The sequence below is a fragment of the Eumetopias jubatus genome, unplaced genomic scaffold, assembly GCF_037043125.1.
Source record: "Eumetopias jubatus isolate StellerSeaLion01/CBP00866 unplaced genomic scaffold, mEumJub1_p1.0 scaffold_1, whole genome shotgun sequence".
In the NCBI taxonomy this organism is placed as follows: domain Eukaryota; kingdom Metazoa; phylum Chordata; class Mammalia; order Carnivora; family Otariidae; genus Eumetopias; species Eumetopias jubatus.
Window position 1 is genome coordinate 101,256,878 of NW_028274807.1, and position 15,978 is coordinate 101,272,855.

At 38.0% G+C, this 15,978-nt stretch overlaps 1 pseudogene; it reads left to right on the forward strand.

The window, feature by feature from the left end:
* Nucleotides 1-3,130: 3,130 nt before the first annotated feature.
* On the forward strand, nt 3,131-4,461 carry LOC114209026 (tetraspanin-2 pseudogene; annotated as a pseudogene).
* Nucleotides 4,462-15,978: the final 11,517 nt, after the last annotated feature.

Genomic DNA, 15,978 nt, shown 5'->3' on the forward strand with positions numbered 1-15,978 from the left:
AAATAAATTTAAAAAAAGATGGCCATGTCCTAATCCCTAAAACCAGTGAATATGTTACCTTACTTGGCAAAAGAGATTTTGCCAATGTGGTTAAGTTAAGGACCTTGAGATAGGGAGATTATTCTGGATTATCTGAGCATTGCTAATCATATGAGTACTTAAAAGCAAAGAAAGGAGATGTGATCACAGAATGGTCAGAGAGAGAAACATTTCCGGTGAAGGAGGGGGGTCTAGGAGCCAAGGAATGTGGATGGCCTCTAGAAGCTGGAAAAAGCAAGGAAAGGAACTTCCCTGAAAGCCCCCCAGAAGGGAATGCAGTCCTGCTCATACTTCCATCTTAACCCAGTGCAACCTGGGCCAGACTTCTGACCCACAGAATTCTAAGAGGATAAAATTCACGCTATTTTAAGCCACTAAGTTTGCAGTAATTTGTTACAACAGAAATAGGAAACTAACAAATATAGTACATGAATTTTAAAGCATAGAACTTTCAAATTTATGTTTAAAAAAAGCCAGCAAAAAAGAATTAAGAAATATCTGTCACAGTTTTTCAGTAGGATGGCCTATGATATCACATATAAAACATGAGATAAAACCAATCTTGTGGAAAGAAATATCTAGGGGCGCCTGGGTGGCTCAGTCAGTTAAGCATCTGCCTTGGCCTCAGGTCATGATCCCAGGGTCCTGGGATCAAGCCCCACATCGGGCTCCCTGCTCAGTGGGGAGCCTGCTTCTCCCTCTCCCTCTCCTGCTTCCCCTGCTTGTGCTCTCTCTCTCTCTCTCTCTCTGTCAAATAAATAAATATCTTTTAAAAAATAATTAAAAAAAAGAAATATCTAAAGAAATTTAAATATCTTAATACCAATCTCCTCTTAGATGGAGAGCTTAGTGAAAATGTTTTACTTTGAAAAACCTGCTCGAATTTCATTTGATCTTTTAAGATGTTCAATTTGACCATGTCAGTCCCTGCAAAAAAGTCCCCAGGGTGTCCCATTTTACATGGAATTAAACGCAAACCTCATACCACAGCCTATCAGGCCCTATGTGATCTGACCGCCTATGATCACATTTTCTATTTCTCTCCCACTTCTCACCTAGCCTCAGCCACATTGGCCTTTTTCTTGATCTTTAAACATGCAAATCTTATTCCCACTCCACCCTAGAGCCTGTGGACAAGCATTGCATAGGGACCAGAACTAGAGACCCGGCACTCCCCAGAAAGAAACCTGCATAATATCAGAACCATCTTGGGCACCATCAAAAGTATGCAGATCCCAGAACTCCAGCCCTCTGTATGGGTCCCAGAATCATATATTTTTTTAAATCTGCAGGCAATAAGCATCACCACCCTTTTGAGATAGGAGCAGTGTGGGACACCTTCAGTCAGGCCCAGCAAAGACAACTGCACTCGAGGGTGTGTGCTGCCTTCTTTTCAAGTAACTCAGGTTGGAATAAGTAATCTTAATGGTTAGATTTAGTATTTTGGAGAAACCAATAGTATGGTCTAGTGGTTAGGAGTACAGTTAACCTGGGTGCATAGTCCTAGCTCTGCAGTCACTAGCCAATATACTTGGGCAAGTTACTTAACTCCACGGGGCCTCAATATCCTCAACGATAAACTGGCGAGGGGTGTTATAACAAAGCTATCGCAAAGAGTTGTGAGAATTAAATTGCTGAATACACATAAAGTATTTAGAACTGTGCTTGCTCACTAAATGTTGACCATTATTCGTAAAAGGCATCATTTCGGTCAGTCAGCCATCCTGTTGCTGAGACATGATCTACTTTTAATGGGGTTTGGCTAGTGTTTGAAAAATTCTCGCTTACTGTCTTAACCTGCCTAGTTTTCATCTTTCAAAGCTGTCCCATGAAATAAAATGAAAATAGCTATGTTCTTCCCATTGTCTTCCAAATGGCTTAATCAATGGTATTAGACATACAGGCCATAGAATCTTTACAACTGTATAAAATGGTTACTGTTTCTCTGCTGATATGTACTAGATTATCGAAAGCCACAGGAAAATAAAATATCAATAAAAATTTCCTTTTTTATTCTCCCAGGATCCCTGCTGATTCCTCATCTCTTCTGGTGGCTAAACTAAAAGGGCATAGATTACTGCAGAGGCTGCAGTCTATAAAACAAAACAAAACAAACCAAAAGCCACTATTCTAAGATATCTAAATTCAGAAAGGATTTTACCACTGGCTGTCAGGCCCTAAATCCATAAAGGATATGAATTAGTTAGGACTTAGTTTAGTACTTAGGCCTTTTCAGACTCAAGAGAGATAAAAGGTTGTTTGAGCCTAGAGAAACTGGAGAAGATACGTGTTTGTCCCCACCAAATACAGGGTAGCATTCACCTAGCCTAGCCATGAAATTTGGGGATTCCCAAAGACCAAAGGTTTAGAAATTTCAGTGGTCTCCTTGTTCCCATAGGAGTTGGCTAAGGGATAGAACCTGCATGTGTGCCCTTTGGTGCTGGGCACTAAGAAAAGAGAACCATAAAGAAATGGCAGTATGACACAAGAAGACAGAAAATGTAAGGACAAAAAAGGGCCCCTGCACTGTCTGATCTCTCTCCTTCCATTTCAGATGCAGAAAGTTTCCAGCCATTTTGTTGTGGCCAGAGAATCCTCTTTATATGGTAACTGGAAGCATGAATAACAGAGGTAGACAATTTCACAAGAAGGTAAAAGAATCATACATTGGTTTTGGCATGGATTTGCTAGAAGCATAAGAAACAAGGGAGCCAGGTATCCCACAATTAACTCAAGAGCCTTATGACTAGGATAACCAGGAGAGTCATCTTGTAAGGAACTAGTGCTAAGATATGGTCTGTACCAAAAACCAAGCCAGGGAGCACCAGGGTGGCTCAGTTGGTTAAGCATCTGACTCTTGATTTCAACTCAGGTCATGATCTCAGGGTCGTGAGATCGAGCCCCTCATAGAGCTCCATGATCAGCTGGGAGTCTGTTTGAGATTCTCTCCCTCTCCTTCTGTCCCTCCCCGCCCCCGCCATGGTGTGCATGCTCTCTTTCTTCTCTCTCTCTTTCTCTCTCTCTCCAAAATCAATCAATCAATCAGTCAATCAATCTTTAAAAACAAAAACAAGCCAGGATTTGGACAAGCATGTCCAGCCTTATCCTCCACTGCAGGTGCCTTACAACATCATCATCAACACTATGGGACAGCAAGGGTGGGCAGGCAGGAAGCTCAGAGAGAGAGAGAGGCCTTTCAACTGAACAGTGCTGGAACCCAACAGTGACTGAGTCAACAATACCTAAACTGGACTATAAAAACATACCCAAATCTGATGGACTGAAGAACAATTATGTTTTAAACTGGAAGTGGTTGGAATATATAGAAATAAAGAAATTGAGTTTTTGGCTGATGAGCAGTAATACTCAACGGGGAAAATAAGTTATTGGAAAAAGTTCTATTTTGCACAGATCTGATATGAAATTATTGAATTTATACATATTACATAATTAAATTCTAACATCTCTTTTTCCCAAACTAACCTCTCATTTTCCAAAGAATAGGCCAAAATTCATAGGGAAATTCATGTAAGTCATTGTCAGTTGGGTCAAATTTAACTATCAGGGTTTTTTCCATGAAATAAGCACCTTGCACCTTATGACCTGGGTCAAATCATGGTTCTGGTTTTCCCACATGTAAGATAAGGAAGCTGGACCTAATAGTCTAAATTTCTCTTCCAACTCAATAATTTAATGACAAGGTAGAAAGTTCCTCTCAGGTCTTTGTTAAGAATCAAGTGCATAGATTTTCTGTCCTTTGCTTTCTCCATGAGAACAACGGTTCCTAGGGCTTGGCTTCAGTAGACTGTATGTGCTGGTTGGAGCAGGGGCCCTGATGATAGCTGTGGGCTTCTTCGGCTGCTGCAGAGCCATGCGGGAGTCACAGTGTGTGCTTGGATCTTTCTTCACCTGCCTACTGGTGATATTTGCTGCTGAAGTAACCACTGGAGTATTTGCTTTTATAGGCAAGGATGTAGCCATACGGCATGTTCAGACCATGTATGAAGAGGCTTATAATGATTACCTGAGAGACAGGGAAAGGGGGAACGGGACTCTCATTACCTTCCACTCAACATTTCAGTGCTGTGGAAAAGAAAGCTCTGAACAGGTCCAACCCACATGCCCAAAGGAGCTTCTAGGGCCCAAGAATTGCATTGATGAAATTGAGGCCATAATCAGTGTTAAGCTCCAGCTCATCGGAATTGTTGGTATTGGGATTGCAGGTCTCACGATCTTTGGCATGATATTCAGCATGGTTCTTTGCTGTGCAATACGAGCCTCACGAGGTATGATATGAAGCTACTTCTACATGAAAATTGCAATCTAGAGCCTTCATACGGCTGTCACCAGAACTGTCTCCTGGCTCATTTTTAATATTCAAAGGACATTAGGATCTAAAATAATATGCTGTTAATTGTACATTTGCACAAAAAAAAAAAAAAAAGAATCAAGTGCATAATTAAAGCACTTTAGCTTCCCTCTGGAAAATTTGACATCCCAAGGTTCGGAAATGTCCAAACACTTTAATATTTCCCTGCAAGCTGTTTGTAGAATAATTATTCCATATATTGATCTAGGTTTACCTACCATTCTTTATGTGATCCAAGATTAACTCATAAATCAGACAAGCATAAACGCGCCCTCACCAATGGGCCTCTTAAAAGAATTAAACTTTAGCATGTCATTAGCCAGCTTCTTCAATTGAATGGAATGTTAAAGCAACATTTATACCTTGTGTAGTACTTTCCTCCTAGAAGTTAAAATTTCCCACTGGAAAGATAAAAGATGTTATTTATTTTGCTTAATAAAGACTTTCAAGAATCATAACATTTCCAGTATTAGCAAATTTGAAAACTTTATAAATCCCCCAGAGCTGTTCCCCTTTAAGTCTTTTAAATCAGGAGATTCTGAATCTCTTTTAAATCTCACAGAATATGATTCCTGGTGATTTACTATAAATCCCAATGCAGCTAGGAAATGTTAAAGCATTTTGTTCAATAAGACTTCCTTATGAATGCACAGCTATCATGTTTTCCAATATATGATTCTATCCACATCTGCTATAGGGTTCGGAGGAGTGGCAGGCATTGGCAATATTGTCAAGTGTTCTTGAAGCAATAGAAAAGCAAAAAAAGTCATAATTTTCTATGGAGATAATTTCTATGCCACACTGACACTTTTAAATGTTTTCAATAGTGTTGATTTATTGGAAAGCTTAGAAAGGTAGTGCTTAGAACCAGCTTTTCCCATAAAATCTCAGTGACAGAGAATAACTTTTACACCTTTCAAACTGTCCGTTGTGAAAGATTTTCTCATTACGATGAAGGTGTTTAGAGGTTTTTGATTTAATGTAGAATGATAACTCCCTTGAGTCTCAGACTTCTGGAAAGAACAAACAATGAAAAGTATCCTTCCCCTGAGTGAGCTCAATAATGGAATACCTTTGGCTATCCATGGCAACAAAGTACTTCCCTGACTTGCTTGAGTTTTGTAATGTGGAATTCTTATTCATACAAAACAAAATTTATTTATAAATATAGTACACTTTGATCTTGTGTTTCCAAAACAAGAGAAGCTGTAGCTTCTGTCTATTCATCACTGTTACTGCAGTTTCCTATTTAACTCTTGGAGTCAACAAACACAAAAGAAACTCTAGAAGCTTAACAGTCTATAAAATACTCTGATAAGCTAACTCTGGAGTGCTCGTCATGTTTTAAAAACTTGAAAGTACAGAGTTACGAGACTGCACTAGGGATGTCACAATACGTTTTAATTTTAATTTTTTCCAGTGAAAATGGGAGGGTTGCTCAGTTAATACAATTAATACTTGGAGAGTTTTTTTGCTTTAAAAATACCAATTCATATTTTTTTTTTTTTTTTTTTTTTTTTACCGCTCTTACCTCCCCTGCCAAGAGAATCTTCTAGGCCTCTTTTTTTGATCACCAGCTCCCACAGCCCCTACCAAGTAGGAAATAAACATGGAATAAAGTGGCCAATGTTCTGGTTTATCCTGGACTGAGGGGTTTCTGGGGTGCTCAACTTTCAAGTGCTCAGACCGGAAGGAAAAACCAGATGAGCTGGTCATCCTACAGTGGTTTAAAGTGACTCACAGGGGCGCCTGGGTGGCTCAGTTGTTGGGCATCTGCCTTCAGCTCAGGTCATGGTCCCAGCGTCCTGGGATCGAGCCCCACATCAGGCTCCCTGCTCCGCGGGAAGCCTGCTTCTCCCTCTCCCGCTCCCCCTGCTTGTGTTCCCTCTCTCGCTGTGTCTCTTTCTGTCAAATAAATAAATAAAATCTTAAAAAATAAAAAATAAAGTGACTCACAATTACCTGTAGGGCTTGTTAAAATTCAGATTTCTGGGCCCTACCACCAGAATTTTTTATTCAGAAATATGTGGTGTGGTCCAAGAATTGGCATTTCTAACAAATTCTCAGATGATGCTGATGCTGATGTCCTAGGGCCAAACTTTGAGAAGCCACTGCTGTATGACAGTACTTCCTGGCCATGAGCTGATGAGCACAGGAGTCCACAGCTGATCTAAATGTGTTATTAGGGGCACCTGGGTGCCTCAGTCTGTTAAGCATCTGCCTTCAGTTCGGGTCCTGATCCAGGGTCCTGGGATCGAGTCCCGCATCAGGCTTCCTGTTCAGCGAGGAGTCTGCTTCTCCCTTTCCCTCTGTCCCTCCCACCCACTCTTGCACTCTCTCTCTTTCTCTCAAGTAAATAAAGAAAATCTTTTAAAAAATAGAAATAAATATGTTATTAGAATGGCTCTCAAAAAAATTTGACATTGAAGCTCAAGGTTCTTAGATCAGTTACCTCAGTCAAGTAGAAAGGGTTTTACATATGACACCAGGTAGCGGACATGTGAAGGATAATGTTGGTACCCAACATATTTCTAGTTCTTGATTCCAGCCTTCAGTGAGGCTCAACTGAACTTGTGGCCCTCTAGTTCCATGAGGCTTTTTCATTATCTACTAATAAATTACTGTTTTTTACTTTGGCTATTTTGAATATCTTATGTTATATAAGCCAACATAAACCTGATTAAGCCCGAAATGTTCCAAATAATTGCAACAAACAGAGAAAATAATCAAGTCCAATAAAATACTATATGGGTTTGGAGCAACTTTAATCTTGTCTATAACTTTTTAAACTGTCAGAAAAGCTATTCTAATCATTCATATTATGGCAGAGCTTGAAAATTTGATGCATTTCTTATATAAATACCTCAACTAAGTATGGAAAGGCTGTAAGGAGAGAAGAGAAGTAAAAGGAAGAATCGCCAGCCCAAGTTCATTAAGAATGCCCAAAGAGGAAATTTTCTCACAGTGCCTGGGCCCACTGAAATCTCCTAAGGCAGAATTTTTGAGTAACTGATGGATTAGATTAAGTGGATTGACACTCCCGGGAATTTTACAGACCAGTCTCACAGAGAAAATTGAGACTGTTATGTTTTCTCGATCAGAAATGGAAACATGTTTTAAAGAGTATTGAAGAGGGTTTTAGAAGCACAGAGCCCAGTGCAGCCTGGATCAATTACTCTACCTCTCTCTGTAAGACAACCCAATTTCCACCTGTTTTTTTAAAGACCGTTAAGGAGGAGGATTTCAAAATCTCCCCCAATAAAGTTTTTCTAATAATTAACAGAATTCACTGCCCAGAAATGTCATTATGACTTTTCCAAATCTCTCATACTCCCTTTGTAGTTTGTTTCTTTTAGCCTAGGAAGCAGCTGATTAGGAACTCTGATTGACACAAACATGCTCCTGAAGTCCACTGTTGATTTTGCCTGTTTTCAAAATCTGGCTCATGTATTGTATTTGTTACTCAATTCAAACCTACCAGCTTCTGAATTTCTTGAGGTATTAAGTAGCACTCAGTAACCTATTCTCTTGAATGTATTATTTTCTGTTATGGGTCCCTAGTTATTTTTAGTCTCCTCTGTATATTCAGTATCTTTCGAAAATGCGTCCTTGAGTCTGACCACTGTGCTCATCACTTCAACTGTCCTGCCATTCTCACCACATTTTCATGGGTTCTACCACCTTCAGTTAACCTGAGTAATTTTGAATCCCGATTCTGTCAGCCAACAAGCTACCCACCATCTCCTCATTCCCACTTCCCAGGTCATCAAAAACCTAATGAATGTCTTCTTTCCTATCTTTCAGATAAATATATTACAATTTGTAAAAGTTCTGGGCTGAGAACTGATCCCTAAGATTTGATTTGTGACCCATACACAACTCAGGATATCAAGACACACAGATAATATACACAGTATTTGTTATCAGCTACACTAAAGTGTAGAGAATGATTACACTGCTTTGCCATTTAAACTACACTCTGTTTTTGCCCCAGGTTTCTCCCTTTTAGTAGTATTTATCAGAGTAATCCTCATCCAGTTTCATTACGTCCTCGTTGGTATGTGTCTGTTATCTCCTCACTGCAAAATCAAGAGTAAAGGTTCTTTTTGTTTTATGATCCCTGTGGGTGAATGTCATTCTTGGCTGAATACATCGAGTGCCCATAAGGTTCTAATAGTTGACGTGCTTAAAGCACCTGCCATCCATCAAGGCTTATGATGTGGTTACCATAGCTACCAAAACCCCATGCGTTCCTGATCACATGGGATCTGTTCTGTAAAAAAAAGAGAGAGAGAGCTCTGCCAGGGAATTATCCACATGAATTCAGTTCCAATTAAACAATTAAAATCAATCAAGAAATGACTCAAAACATACATAAAATACAACAATAAACTCAGGGTTGCTAGGATGAGTTGAGACCAAATCAAGGCCATACTGAGCTTAAAATAGATGGAAAAAAGGAGTCCATATCACTTCTCCTTTATGCTGCATCATATCAGCAGATGGCAGCGTATACAATTTTCAAGACTTCCTTGGAGATCGCCTTTGGAAAAAAGTACTGGAGTACATAACTTTTAATCAAAAGTTACTGTGGAAGCCTTTTTTCTTTTCCCAAAGAAAGTTTGCTTTTAAATAACAATACTTGAGTTGTATTTTATACCAAACCTTTCATCTAAGAGGCACATAATGCTCTATAAATGTATTAATCCTCACAACCTTCCTGTAAAGCACAGGGGTAGCAAACTCCCCAGATGTGCATATTGAATTTTTAAAAAGCAGTTTAAGCTGAATCAATAGTCTATTCAGAAAGGAAGGTTAAAAAGGTAGGCCTTTCACTGTGTCTTGATAATCAAAGTCCACTAGGAATTTATCAGACTGTGATAAAAGAAAAAGAAAGAAAAAAATTTAAGCTTTTATATATTGCCTATTTGGCTTCTATTGAATGCTACCTACCATATTTTCCATAGCATTGGGAGATAGAAGGTAATTTAACTGGATTCTGCATGTTGCTATGTCACTTTGCAAATAGAAACTGAATATTTACCCAGTCCCAAAATAACTCCCCAGTAGGAAGTTAGAATGTATGATTTTACTATATTATTGTACAAAAATAAATATTTACTGAAACTTGGAACGGTTAAAAACATCAAACATTCTAATACATATTTGGGCAATATGTATCAAGAATCTTCAAAATATTTGTACTGTTTGTCCCAGTAATCACACTTCTGGGGATTACTTTTTTTCCATAGAAAAGAATGCAAAATTCAAATAAAGATTTATTATATGGTTTACAGAATTATATATAAGTAGTAAATTGAAAATATTTAAAATAAGTAAATGAAAAGATTAAAAATCCAGCCATGTTTTCATTCATTTGCCACTTATTCATATTTCCAGTGATCCAGGCATAAGAAATACAAAGACAAATAAGGCACGCTTTTATAAACATCATCCCTGCTTTATGGTGAATTTTTGTGTAATGCGGAGAGAAAGACATGTAAATGCAGTACAATTGCAGGTGCCCTGAGAAAAGGTATGCACGATACAGCAGAGCATCACAAAAGAAAGAACGTCTAATTTTACACTGGGAAGATGAAAGTCAGGAAAATTTTCATGGGGTTGACCTTTAATCTAAGTCTTGAAATTTGAGGTGTTCAGCAAACACATGAAGGTCGCTAACATTAGTAATAAGAAGGGACAGAGTAACTGGAGTCAGGAGGCTAACAATATTATAGGACTAAGATGGGGCAGTGGCTTTGGGGAGGAGAGGAGGGGCAGACATGGGTGGTATGATGGTGGTTTTCTTTCAGGACTTTATGACTTGCTAAACAGATGGAGTGAGATGGGTGGGATGAAGGAGAAAATGTGATTGCTGGTATTCTAACTCCAGAACCAGAAGGGTGAGAGAGGAAATCCAAGAGAAAACAGCAGAGAGAAAGGGAATAGTAGCATTTAGACATAAAGAGTTAGAGTTGCCTGAGGAGCATCTAAGTGATAATTGTCAATGAAAAGAAAATTGGATCTGGAATTTGTTCTTGAGAGTGGACATACGGGTTGTGGTTCTCATCATGGGAGATGCTAAGAGTGTGGAAACTGAAAAGAGAAGCAAGGACAGAAACTTGGAGGACACCGGCACACTTAGGGCTAGGCAGAGGAAGAGTAGCCCTCCAAAAAAAATGTGGCCCAGATAAGATAGCAAAACCAGCAGGTTGAGTAGACCATCTGTCACCGGTGTCATTTTCCAGAGCAAGTTGTATAGACTTCTGGAGGCAGAAGACTGAGCAGAACGGCTTTAAAAATGAGTAAGAGTCGGGGCGCCTGGGGGGGGCTGAGTCAGATAAGTGTCTACCTTCAGCTCAGGTCATGAACCCAGAGCCCTCCCACCCCACCCCAGGCTCTGTATTCAGCGGGGAGTCTGCTTGTCTTGCTGCCCCTCCTCCCCCTCATGCACACACTCTTTCAAACCAAAAAATAAAACCTTTAAAAAAAGTGAGTAAGAATTGATGCCTGGGAGGAGAAAGGGCAGTAATTAGAGTGGGACATAGGATTACAAAATGATATGTTGAAGATGGGAGAAACTTATACATACTTTCTGATGATAGAGACTGAATTGAAAGGAAAAGATTAAAATTACAAAAGACAGGTGCCTGGGTGGTTTAGTCCCTGGAGTGTGGAGCATGCAACTTTTGATCTCAGGTCCTGTGTTTGGGCCCCACTTTGGGTGTAGGGATGACTTACAAATAAAAATCTTAAAAAAATAAAAAATTATGAGAGTAAATGGTGAAAGGATGCAGGCTTTTCTAAGCTTTTAACAAATAGCACATTCTTGGGACAAAAAATTAACACTTTTCGAAGAAAAAGGAAAAAGGAGGAGAAGGAAGGGGTGCAGGAAGGGAGGGTTCCCCTAACCCCAAATGTGAGAAACACCAATCCAAGCATACACATTGAACCAGGCAGAGGACCCAGGTCACAGGAGATAACAACATTTGAGAGGTGACCTGGTTTCTAGTATTTTTTTTAAAATATGATTTATTTATTTATTTGACAGAGAGAGACAGCAAGAGAGGGAACACAAGCAGGGGGAGTGGGAGAGGGAGAAACAGGCTTCCCACTGAGCAGGGAGCCCAATTTGGGGCTCGATCCCAGGACCCCGAGATCATGACCTGAGCCTAAGGCAGTCGCTTAACCAACTGAGCCACACAGGCACCCCTGGTTTCTAGTATTTTACATATAAAAAACTTTTTATTTATGGTCTCCAGAAATGTAAAAAGAAAAAGAATTTAAATGAGTAAACAAAAGATGTTGCATCTTCACAAGTTGTGATACTCGCTAGGTGCTAGGTACATCCTAAATGTTGGGCTTTTCTCCAGGGTGATGTTATGCAGTGTGAATGAAAACTCACTGCAGGAAAGAGGAATCAAAATTTCTGTTGGAAAAGAAAAATGTGCATGGTGTAATACTTGCAGGCTGGAGATGCTATTAACCATAAACTTTATCTAAAATAAAATGTGACACTCATGAATAAAACAGATAACAAAGCTATCTTAAATTTAGGCATTTGTTCTACTTAGAAACTTTTTTTAACCTGCCAATACACTTATACAGTTGACATTTTACAAGTCAAGAAAATTAGAAGTCATTGACCCAGCCATATCATTACATATTGATCAACATGTTCTACACCAGAGGTTTCCATCTTTTTTTTTTTTTTAGATCTTTTGACAGAAACATGGCTACCCTGAGTAGTCATTCCCCAGAAGGCTTGTGGCTTCTATAAATAGAGAAAACATCCCCAGCAAAATGCAGCCAAAACAAGGGTTCCTTGTATGTGGTCGAGCCAACTACAGCTCTGTTGCACTCCTGGGTTATAAAAATATATTTCACTTTTATTATTTAGCACTGCAGCACAATAGGAACTTGGAACTGCAATCAGCATCACTTTTCCCTGAGAACATTTAAAACTGGAATAGGAAAATCACATTCAACATAATATTTCACCATTTGCTTAGACGGTTTTCACTTTTCCTTTAGGGGAGAAAAAAATAAAAGTTATATAATCAAATAATTGCAGCAATATCTTTAAAAGTGAAATCACCAAAACAAAACTGTTTATCGTTCTGTTCAACATTTTAAGTCTATGTAGCTTTCTTGCTATTTAGGAGCATGTTTTTTTTTTTTTTTTCTATTAAGCGCAGGACTTGGATATACTTTTCTCATCAGTTCTGCCATGGACAAGGTCCTGAGTAGGAAAAATACTGAGGTAATATACAAATGTTTACTGTATGACTGCTACAGGTGGAGAACAGCTGAGGTTAAAACTGAATTATATAGAATATATTGGGTTGAAAACAGAAGGCAAACCTAGAGAACATTTGTTTACAACTAGAATACTATTGAAGTTTATCTTACTATTTAAAGAAATCCTCTGCAAAGAATGCTGACCTACTGCATTTTAATAAATGTTTTACTACAAATTTATGTTAATTCCACAGTGGAAGTTCTCTGAGCTTCTTTAAATTGATATTAAAAGATGCAAGAAAATGCCCCTGCTCATGCTCTCAATCTAAAAACAAAACAAAACAAAATTGTTTTGAAAATCCACCTGTTAGGACCTAGACAGGATTTCAACTCATAGTTACGGAAAGGTCTATAACTAACTGAATAACAAAATCTGTTGTTGAATCCAGAACGCTAGGTAATATAGATTAATATAAAAAGTGGTTTCTCTGTGTGATCAATAAGGAACATAAATTCTTTCCACTTGACTGCCAGAAGTTCAACCAAATCCAAGAAGTGAAAAGAAATTTACATCTTAATAATTAAATTGACTTGTATTCTTTAAGAAATACTAGTTTTATAATATAGAAAAGAATTCTAGATTGGATTACTTGGAACATGTGTTGGGGGGAAGAGAAGAAAAAGGCAGTTTAAATATATAAACAGGCCAATAATTTTGTTTTTCCTTACTCATATAAAAGCCTAGTCTTATATTCAACTAAGAGGGTAGGGGTGCAGGGAGGGGGAAAATAGTTAAGATGGGGAAAAAAGAATCTTCCTGATATTAACTTTCTTAATAAACCAAAATCAATTTTGAAGTTTACTTTTTCAAAGAAGTGTTTTCATTATATATCTGATAATAGAACATCTGGCACATTCTAGATAATGGGAGAATACCTTCTCTTCCTCTGATACCTTGTAAAATTAGCTGGATTTGCCTCAAACACCATGTCAGCTCTTACCTTAATATAGCACTTTTTTGCATGATTTCCCTTTCACCTCAACTTTTCAACCACAGCCAACATTAAGACCCAAACTAAGTGTGTTTTCCTTCCATGAAATTTTTCCCAATAAGTCAAGGCAGCATTCATTCTCACTTCTCCTGACCTCCTCCAGCAATTTTCCTTTGCACCATACACATTGGGCAATATACTGTATTATTTTATACTCTTTTCTAATTAAAACATGTGAAAACTTTGTCTCCTTGTAAGGCTATTAGTTTTTTGAAAGCAAAGCCCTCTTATATATGTCTTCTATAGATGCATAATGTTTTAACGCTGTTTTTTGCAAATCGAGGCAATAAAAAACAAGTGATTACAAAGTATTTTAATTTTTTTATTTTAAAAAGAACACATACTCATTGTAAGAGATTCAGGATTCTGTAATTTTATGACACAGAGGGAACTACATGTAAAAACATTAAGTGTTTATCTTTCCAAACTTTTTTCCCCTATATGTACTTTTTCATGTGACAATGTTATACTTGCTTTCTTGTAACTCCTTTTCACTCAATAATAGATGATGGAAAAAAACACAGATGCATAATAATATATAGTACTTTATTGGATTGATAGCTATGTTATTTAAGTGAGTTCCTTCTTGGTGTATATGTAGGTTTTTCCTATTTTTTTAAAAAGAGAATGTTTCTTACTTTAAAAAGTACACATACACTTATTTCCTTAGCATAAACTCCCAAAAGTAAGCACTAAATATAAAGAAGTATGTGAATGTCTCAATCTGGTACTTGGTGCATAATAAGGCTCAATAAAGGTTAGCTGGAGTCATATAGCTAAAATTCTGGACCCAAGCAACTGCATATTTTATCAATTGTTTTACATGAACACCTATAAAACTGAGCCAGTTCATACACACCAGCAGTGTACAAACTGCCCATTCCCTCACACCTCTGTTTATTTTTTTAATACTTGATAATTGTGGTAAATATACTACTGCTCACCAATATTCCCAACACCTTCTCCTTTCATGCACAGGGAAGAATTCTATTGCTTCGCCCTCCTGAAGTTAGCTGTAGCCAGATGACTTGCTTTGGCCAATAAATGTAAGTAAAAAGGACTTCTGTCACTTCCAGATTGAAGGGTTTAAGAAAAAAAAAAAAAAAGAGTTGATGAAAAACTCTGCCTGCTCTCTGTTCCCCCGCCACATGATCTGAGGAAGTCGAATCTTCAAGATGGTCCTTCTACAAGATGGTGGGTTCACTAAGTTGCAGCATAGAGAACAGATGCCGCAGAGAGTCTTTCAGACCTGCAAAGGACTGCATCCTAAGTAAAAAATCATGTTGTACGAAGCTTCTAAAATTCAGAGGTTGTCTATTACCTCAGCAAATTTAGTCTATCCTAACCGATAGTAACAATTTTTCACCTTCTAGACAGTTCTGTCAGATTCCTTTAGTTACTAATAATCTTACACAGCCTTCATATCATTTTTCAATAAGGGAGGGGACTGCTTATATATGTTTTCTAGGAAATTATTTTATTTTTAACCATTAACTTTTAGCAACTCTATATTAACCCATCCCTCACCTCATCCCAGACCCTCGGGAATTCTTCGACACTTGGGGAACAAAGTATGAGGAATTTCTGAGGTACCTATGATTTTGCTCAAAAATAAAAGCATAAAATACCTTATTTTTATCTTGCGATAACTACCTAAGTGGCACATAAGTATATATTCATCAAAAGATATTGCTCCTTTCTTGTATAGTCTCCACAGCATCTAGTACATGGTACTCAATAGTAATTCAAACAAAATTTTCATAAGCTGCAAACTAAAAGAGACCTTAGAAGTGTTTAAGTTCAATCATCTTACTTTTCAAGTGAAAACACAGATACAAAGGGAGGAAATAGCATGGCTCCCATAGGAGATGGAGCCATCATGAATCTCCCATATCACCGTAAAAGAAGTGCCCGCATAAAGATTCTTCTTCTTTTATATCACCGTAAAGACAGATCTCTACTGACAGGATGAGCAGATCACAAAATGAACTCAACATTGTTTATTTAATTGTTAGACCTCCTCGAATATTTAAACACAATTTTGTGGTTTATGGATCTTTGAAAGGAAAAACAGAATAAAGAACTCAGAGTTACTCTTGTTCTCTAGCCAGCTAGCCTTCCATATGATTATAAAATTACTGGCATAGCACTCAAAATCATCTTATTCCAGAAGAGCTGGTTAATCACAAACAGCAAGAGTTAAGCCAATTACTAGTATTTTCCCCCAGGGTGAGTGGTGTTACCATACCTACCAGTAAAAGCCACCAGCTTCAGGTG